We start from the raw sequence: 6,898 nt of genomic DNA, 5'->3' as shown, positions 1-6,898 counted from the left end.
ACGTGTGGTTCCTGAAGAGAGGCAACAGCCTTTTCAGTAGTTGCAGGGGCAACAGTCTGGATGATTGACTGATCTGGCCTTGTAGCATTAAGAAAAATGGCCTTGCTGTGCTGGTACTGCGAACAGGCGAAAGCAAGGGGAAACTACAGCCATAATTTTTCCCAAGGGCATGCAGCTTTACTGTATGGTTAAATGATGATGGCATCCTCTTGGGTAAAATATTTCGGAGGTAAAATAGCCCCCATTCGGACCTCTGTGTGTTGACTACTCGGGCAGTTGTCATTATCAGGAGAAAGAAATCTGGCATTCTACAGATTGGAGTGTGGAATGTCAGATCCCTTAATTGGGTAGGTAGGTTAGAAAATTTAAAAAGGGAAATGGATGGTTTAAAGTTGGATATTCTGGGAATTAGTGAAGTTCAGTGGCAGGAGGAACAAGGCTTCTGGTTAGGTGAATACAGGGTTATAAATACAAAATCAAATAGGGGTAATGCAGGAGTAAGTTTAATAATGAATAGGAAAATAGGAATGCGGATAAGCTACTACAAACAGCATAGTGAACCCATTATTGTGGCCAAGATAGATACGAAGCCCACGCCTACCACAGTAGTACAAGTTTATATGCTAACTAGCTCCGCAAATGACGAAGAGATTGATGAAATGTATGATGAGATAAAAGAAATTATTTGGATAGTAAAGGGAGACAAAAATTTAATAGTCATGGGGGACTGGAATTCGACAATAGGAAAAGGAAGAGAAGGCAAAGTTGTTGGTGAATGTGGAATGGGGGTAAGGAATGAAAGAGGAAGCTGCCTTGTAGAATTTTGCACAGAGCATAACTTAATTATAGCTAACTCTTGGTCTAAAAATCTTGAAAAAAGGTTGTATACTTGGGAGAGGCATGGGAGACACTGGAGGGTTTCAGATTGATTATATAATGGCAAGACAGATATTTAGAAACCAGGTTTTAAATTGTAAGACATTAATTGTTAATGACAAAAAAACAGTTTGGATGAACTTCAGACATGTAACAAACAAAGTAAAATCTGATCTAACGGTAAAATTTGGGCAGTGTAAGATAGAGAAAAACCCCCATACTAAATTTTTAGAATTATGGCTAGATGAATATTTAATGTGAGAGAAACACACAGAAATGTTAAACAAAAAATTAAGTCAGTATTGTTATATTCTTAGAATATTAAAAAATTCCTGTAGTGTTAATGCAGTGTTATGATCATACTTTGCACTCATACATAGCACACTAAGATATGGTATCATATTCTGGGGGAATACCAGTTTGGCCAAACACTCGTTTGTGCTTCAAAAGAGGGCAATAAGGATAATCAGAGGTATGACACACAGAGAATCATGCAAAAAAGTTTTCAAGGAACTACAAATCACGACTCTACCATGTATTTATATTTATGAAAGTATATGTTTTATGAAGGCACACCAGGAACATTCTTTGTTAAACAGTCAATTTCATAACTACAAAACGAGAAATAGAGACGACTTTCATAGAGAAAGTCACACAAAAGCTATGTATCAAAAAAGTGTTCTTTATCAGCCAAAATTCTTATTTAGTGCACTACCAAAGAAAATTAAAAGTATACCAAAATTCCACATATTCAAAAAAGAACTTAAAAAATGTTAATTAGCATTGTAATCCAAACTGGAGTGCGACAGGGTGACGGACTTTCACCATTACTCTTTAATATCATTCTTGAAAAAATCATCAGGACATGGGAAAAAGAAGTCAAAGGAATCCAAATTGGCATTAGAAAAGATAATAGATTCAATGTGAAGTGTTTAGCTTTTGCAGATGACCTTGCAATCCTCACAAATAATAGAAAAGAAGCCACTAACGCCATAGAGAAGTTACACGAAATTGCACAAAGAACTGGCCTGCAAATCTCATATGAGAAAACCCAGTACATAGAAAGAGTGCCACAAGACAAATTGCCTATTGTGACAACCCATGGGAAAATCATACAAGTACCACATTTTAAATACCTGGGAGAAATCATTCAGCCATCAGGGATCAACCTAAAGGCCAATGAGGAAAGAATAAAAAAATTACAGAAAGCATATAAACTCACGTGGAACTATTTTAACAAAAAGTCCATATCCACTAACGCAAAATTGAGGCACTACAACACTGTCGTACTTCCGGAGGCACTGTATGCATCTGAAACAACACAAATAGGTGGGCAAACTAAAATCAAAGAAATAGAGAAACAAGAAAGGAAAATTCTCAGGAAAATTTTTGGCCCGATACAAGAGCAAGGAATCTGGAAGAAGAGACCAACATCAGAATTATATAAATACACAGACAAGATTACAGATACAGTAAGGAAAAGAAGAATGCAGTTCTACGGACATATCCACAGGATGAATGAAAACAGAATTTCAAAGCGAATTCTTAAAGTCATCAACTCAGGCAGGGGAAAAACAAAATGGATAAAAGAAGTTGAAGAGGACCTCAGACAAGCACAAATAACAGTAAACGATGCAGAAAACAGAACTGAATTCAGGAACATCATCAAAAAACATAAATTTGACACCACAACACAGAAGAGACCAGGATGCAAATGGACAGCGGAGCGAAAGAAACAACACAGTGAACACATGAAGAAAATTTGGGCTCAGAAAAAACACAAACAATCATCATAAAGGAATTCAAGTTCAAACGCTCTCTTAAATGGGAATAATCGAAAATAATAATAATAATAAAGTAAAAAAGAAGAAACAAAAAACTTATATATTTTCAGCATGTAGCCATATTTACAAATTAATTTGCAACATGACTCATTCCACATCATTATGATTTATCATGCAAATGATCCATGGAACATGAAACTAATTTGTATGGATATTAAAAGCTCAGGTGGCAAGCGAAATAGGGAATCCCAAAAGGTGGGATGAATATATTGAAGGGTTACACAAAGGAAATGAACTTGAAGACAATATTAAAGGAAGGGAAGAGGAAGTAAATGAAAATGAGTTGGGACATATGATACAGTGAGTAAGAATTTGACAGAGCACTGAAAGACCAAAGTCAAAACTTTTGATTATTTAGGAATAACACAAGTTTTTCTTCATCCAAAAACATTGGTTCACTAAAAGTCCACAAACCAGTGCTTAACAATGATAATAAACGATTCCATTGCAGTAAAGAGCATAAAACAATCTGTGTGGTAAGACAGTGGTATTTAAATGTCATTCAAGTTATTAAATAAAACTTTAACAAAAACATTGCACTTGGAATAGACACCATTCTCTCATAGTTATTGATATCCTTGGGATGATCAGTTATGAAAACACTATTCCATCTGTGATCCAAGATCAACCATGAAGATGAACTACCCTCAGACTTCATGAAGAATGTAATAATTCCAGTTCCAAAGAACTAGTGTGAACATTATTGAACCATCAGTTTAATTATTCATGGTTGCAAAATGCTGACTTGAATTATTTACAGAAGGCTGTGAAAACTGGTAGAAGCCAATCTCAGGGGTGATCAGTTTCGATTCTGGAGAACTGCAGGAACACACAAGACAATACTTACCACATGACTTATTTCAGAAGATACATTGAAAAGCACGGAGAGCTGAATCAACCCAGTCTTTGGACTGAAGACTACAACGTCAACAACAACAACATCGAAAAAAGCCAAACTTAGATTTATAGTAATTGCAGATTAGCTGTGAAGGAAAATAAGGACAAATTTGGAGAAGGAATTCAAGTTTAGTGAGAAAAAATTAAAACTTCAAGATTTTTTTCGTTTATATTGCCATTCTGTGTATGACTTCCACCTTTTAGCCCCACATTCTTTGCTTAACACTGGCTTTCCATCCTAGTTCTTGATTTTCATACATCTGCTCTCTTATGATCAAAGGTTTGTTTAATTTTCTTACATGTAGAATATACATTTTCTAAAGTCTGGCATCCTTTAACAGTTCTGCATTTCCCCTCTAGCCATTCTTGCTTTGTAGCTCTACACTTCCTTTCAGTTGCATTTTTAGACACCTGTATTCCTGTTTGCTTGCTGCATTTCTATGTTTTCTTCTTTTATCAATTAAATTTAATATATTAACTTAAAATCAAAGTATCCTTAATAAGCTTTTTATTTTCACCTAGTTGTTCCTCTGCTGTCTCCACTGTTTGATCTCTTAAAGCTACCCATTCCCTTTATTGTATTTCTTTCTCCTAATTTAGTCAGTTGTTGCATATTGCTCCCTTTGAATGTCTCAACAATTTCAACTCATTCAATTCCCATCACATAAATTTCTTCAACTTTAATCTGCACTTTATAACTAATAAGTCTAGTCTTTCCACAAACACCCCTCCAATGTGGTTTCGCCTACAGTATGGCTATTTGTATCATTTACACCTGTAAGCCTCTCTCCATTTGGCAAGATCAATGGTTCTTGTGCCTTATGAACATTATTAAGTTGAATTTTATACAATTTCTAGACAATGATAAGAAAAAGGAACAATGTAATTCTTTTGTGTCGTTGAAACTTTGGTAGATGCCTTTGTCCATCTCAACACTAGTCTTGAGTGAAAGATTAACTAGTGATGGGATTTTGAGGCATACATTCATTACATATCTTTGTCCTTAAGGGAGTGCAAGAGATGTGAGAAAGTAACCAAAAAGAATCCCAAATCAGATAAGTGCATTTTACGTATTAAACTAACATACAGAGCATAATGCATAGAAAAGATATGTGTATTTTGAAATACATTGACAGAAAAAAATCATAACACCAAGAATGAGTTGTGCAACACAAACAAAAGTTGGTAGGCATATTTCTACATCTGAAAGATGATGTCTATTCACATTTTGCACCAGCCACATAAGAGCATCACTAGTGGTGCCACCATGAGGATGCAAATCAGGTTTGCTTTAAATATGCACTGTAACGGCCATAGCATTAGTTACGTTTGAGAATGGATGCAGTGAGTTGATGTTAGTCAAGAATGCCTTTAAGACGACAAAGACGCCATTATCAACAACTCACTGAGTTTGAACAATATTGTGTAATACGGCTATTAGGAGCTGGATGTTTCTTCTGCAATACTGCAGAAAGACTTGGCAGGAATGTAGCCACTGTACATTACTGCTGGCAGTGGTGGTCATGAGAATGAATGGTCACAAGAAGACCGGGCTCCAGACAGACACATGACAAGAGGGAAGGCCATCGTATTTGGTGTAAGGCTCTGTCACATCATACTGCATCTGAAGGAGCAATCTGAGCAGCAGTTGGCACCACAGTGACACAACGAACTGTTTCAAATTGTTTAGTTCAAGGACAGCTCTAACCGAGACACCCTGTAGTGAGCATTCCTTTGACCCCAAACCACCACCACTTGCGACTTGCATGATGTCAAGTGAGAGCTCATTGGAGGGGTGGGGGGTGGGGGTGAGGCCTGTTGTCTATTCTGATGAAAGCTGGTTCTGCCTCAGTACCAGCGATGCCCGTGTGTTGTTTAGGAGGAGGCCAGATGAGGAACTCCACCCAACTTGTCTACATGTTAGACACACTGGTCCTACACGGTGAGTTATGGTCTGGTGTGATTTCGGGTGACAGCAGGAGCACACTTTGGTTATCTCATGCACCCTGAGTTCCAAATCATACATATTTTCCAACAGGATAACACTGGCCCACATACTGCTGTCATAACCCAACATGCTCTACAATGTGTCAACTTGTCGCCTTGGCCTGCTTGATCACCACATTCGTCTCCAATCGAGTACGTATGGGACATCACCGGACAACAACTCCCGCTGTCATCCACAAACAACATTAACCATCCCTGTATTGACCAACCAAGCGCAACAGGAATGGAACTCCATTCCACAAACTGACATCTGGTACCTATATGACACAATGCATGCTTTTTTTTTTCCACCCCCTCTCTAGATAACAGCACATTTCGACATGCCACAGAAGTGAATCTGCCAAATTGTAAAGAGAAGTGCATGAATTGATATAAAAATCAGTGGGTGATTTACATATGCTTTTTTTGCCTGGGTTACGATGTATCTGTAAAACTTGTATTGAATTTGTCAATATCCAAGTATAATTTTATTATTTTTTAGCTGGATTAGAATATGTTTATGGAACGTTATATGTACAGATATAATGTAAATGATATATGAATTTGTTTTGAGTATATCCATACAATAGAGATTGTCTACAGAAGAATAAAGAACAAAGAAATAAACTATACAAATTTTACTTTTGAGGACCACGTGATTTTCCTTATTTCTGGTTGGAATGTGTGAGAAATGTTCATTTCACTGAATTTCTCTTGTATCGCTTCTTCAGTATACCGTTTTGCTTTCTCTTCTAAACTTCTTTAATCACTATTTTCAGCTATTTAAAAAAAGATCATTTAAATTATCTGCTACACATTAACTGTCTCTTATAGTCCTCTCATTCTCTTTAACAGACATTGTGTCATCTTCTGTGACTTATTTCCTTGTGTCTCTTTTAACAATATTCCATACCCTTTTGATTTTTTGTCTGATCAGTCAGTTTCTGACAAGATGTCCCTACCCTGTTGTTTTTCTACAACTATTCCTGAAATATTACTGCATTGCTTATAACATGAAAATATTTAGAGATTCTTATTTATGCTTGCTATTTAGTAGATATCCTTTCCTTTTTTCCCCTCTGATACCAGTTATGTCCAAGGTTACAGAATTTAATTATTTTTGGAAGGAAAACTACTTCCAAAGATGATTACAAACTTTTTAAGAATTCTACCAAATTTGGAGTTGGCACTAGGCACATCATAAACTTCATGCCACTCATAACTCTGTAATTTTTTGAAACAGTCCATAAGAGTTCGTGGAAGTGTATCGCCAATCATAAGACACAGTCATTAGG

This window comes from Schistocerca piceifrons, chromosome 4, assembly GCF_021461385.2.
Source record: "Schistocerca piceifrons isolate TAMUIC-IGC-003096 chromosome 4, iqSchPice1.1, whole genome shotgun sequence".
Lineage (NCBI taxonomy): Eukaryota > Metazoa > Arthropoda > Insecta > Orthoptera > Acrididae > Schistocerca > Schistocerca piceifrons.
This window is presented reverse-complemented; position numbering follows the sequence as displayed.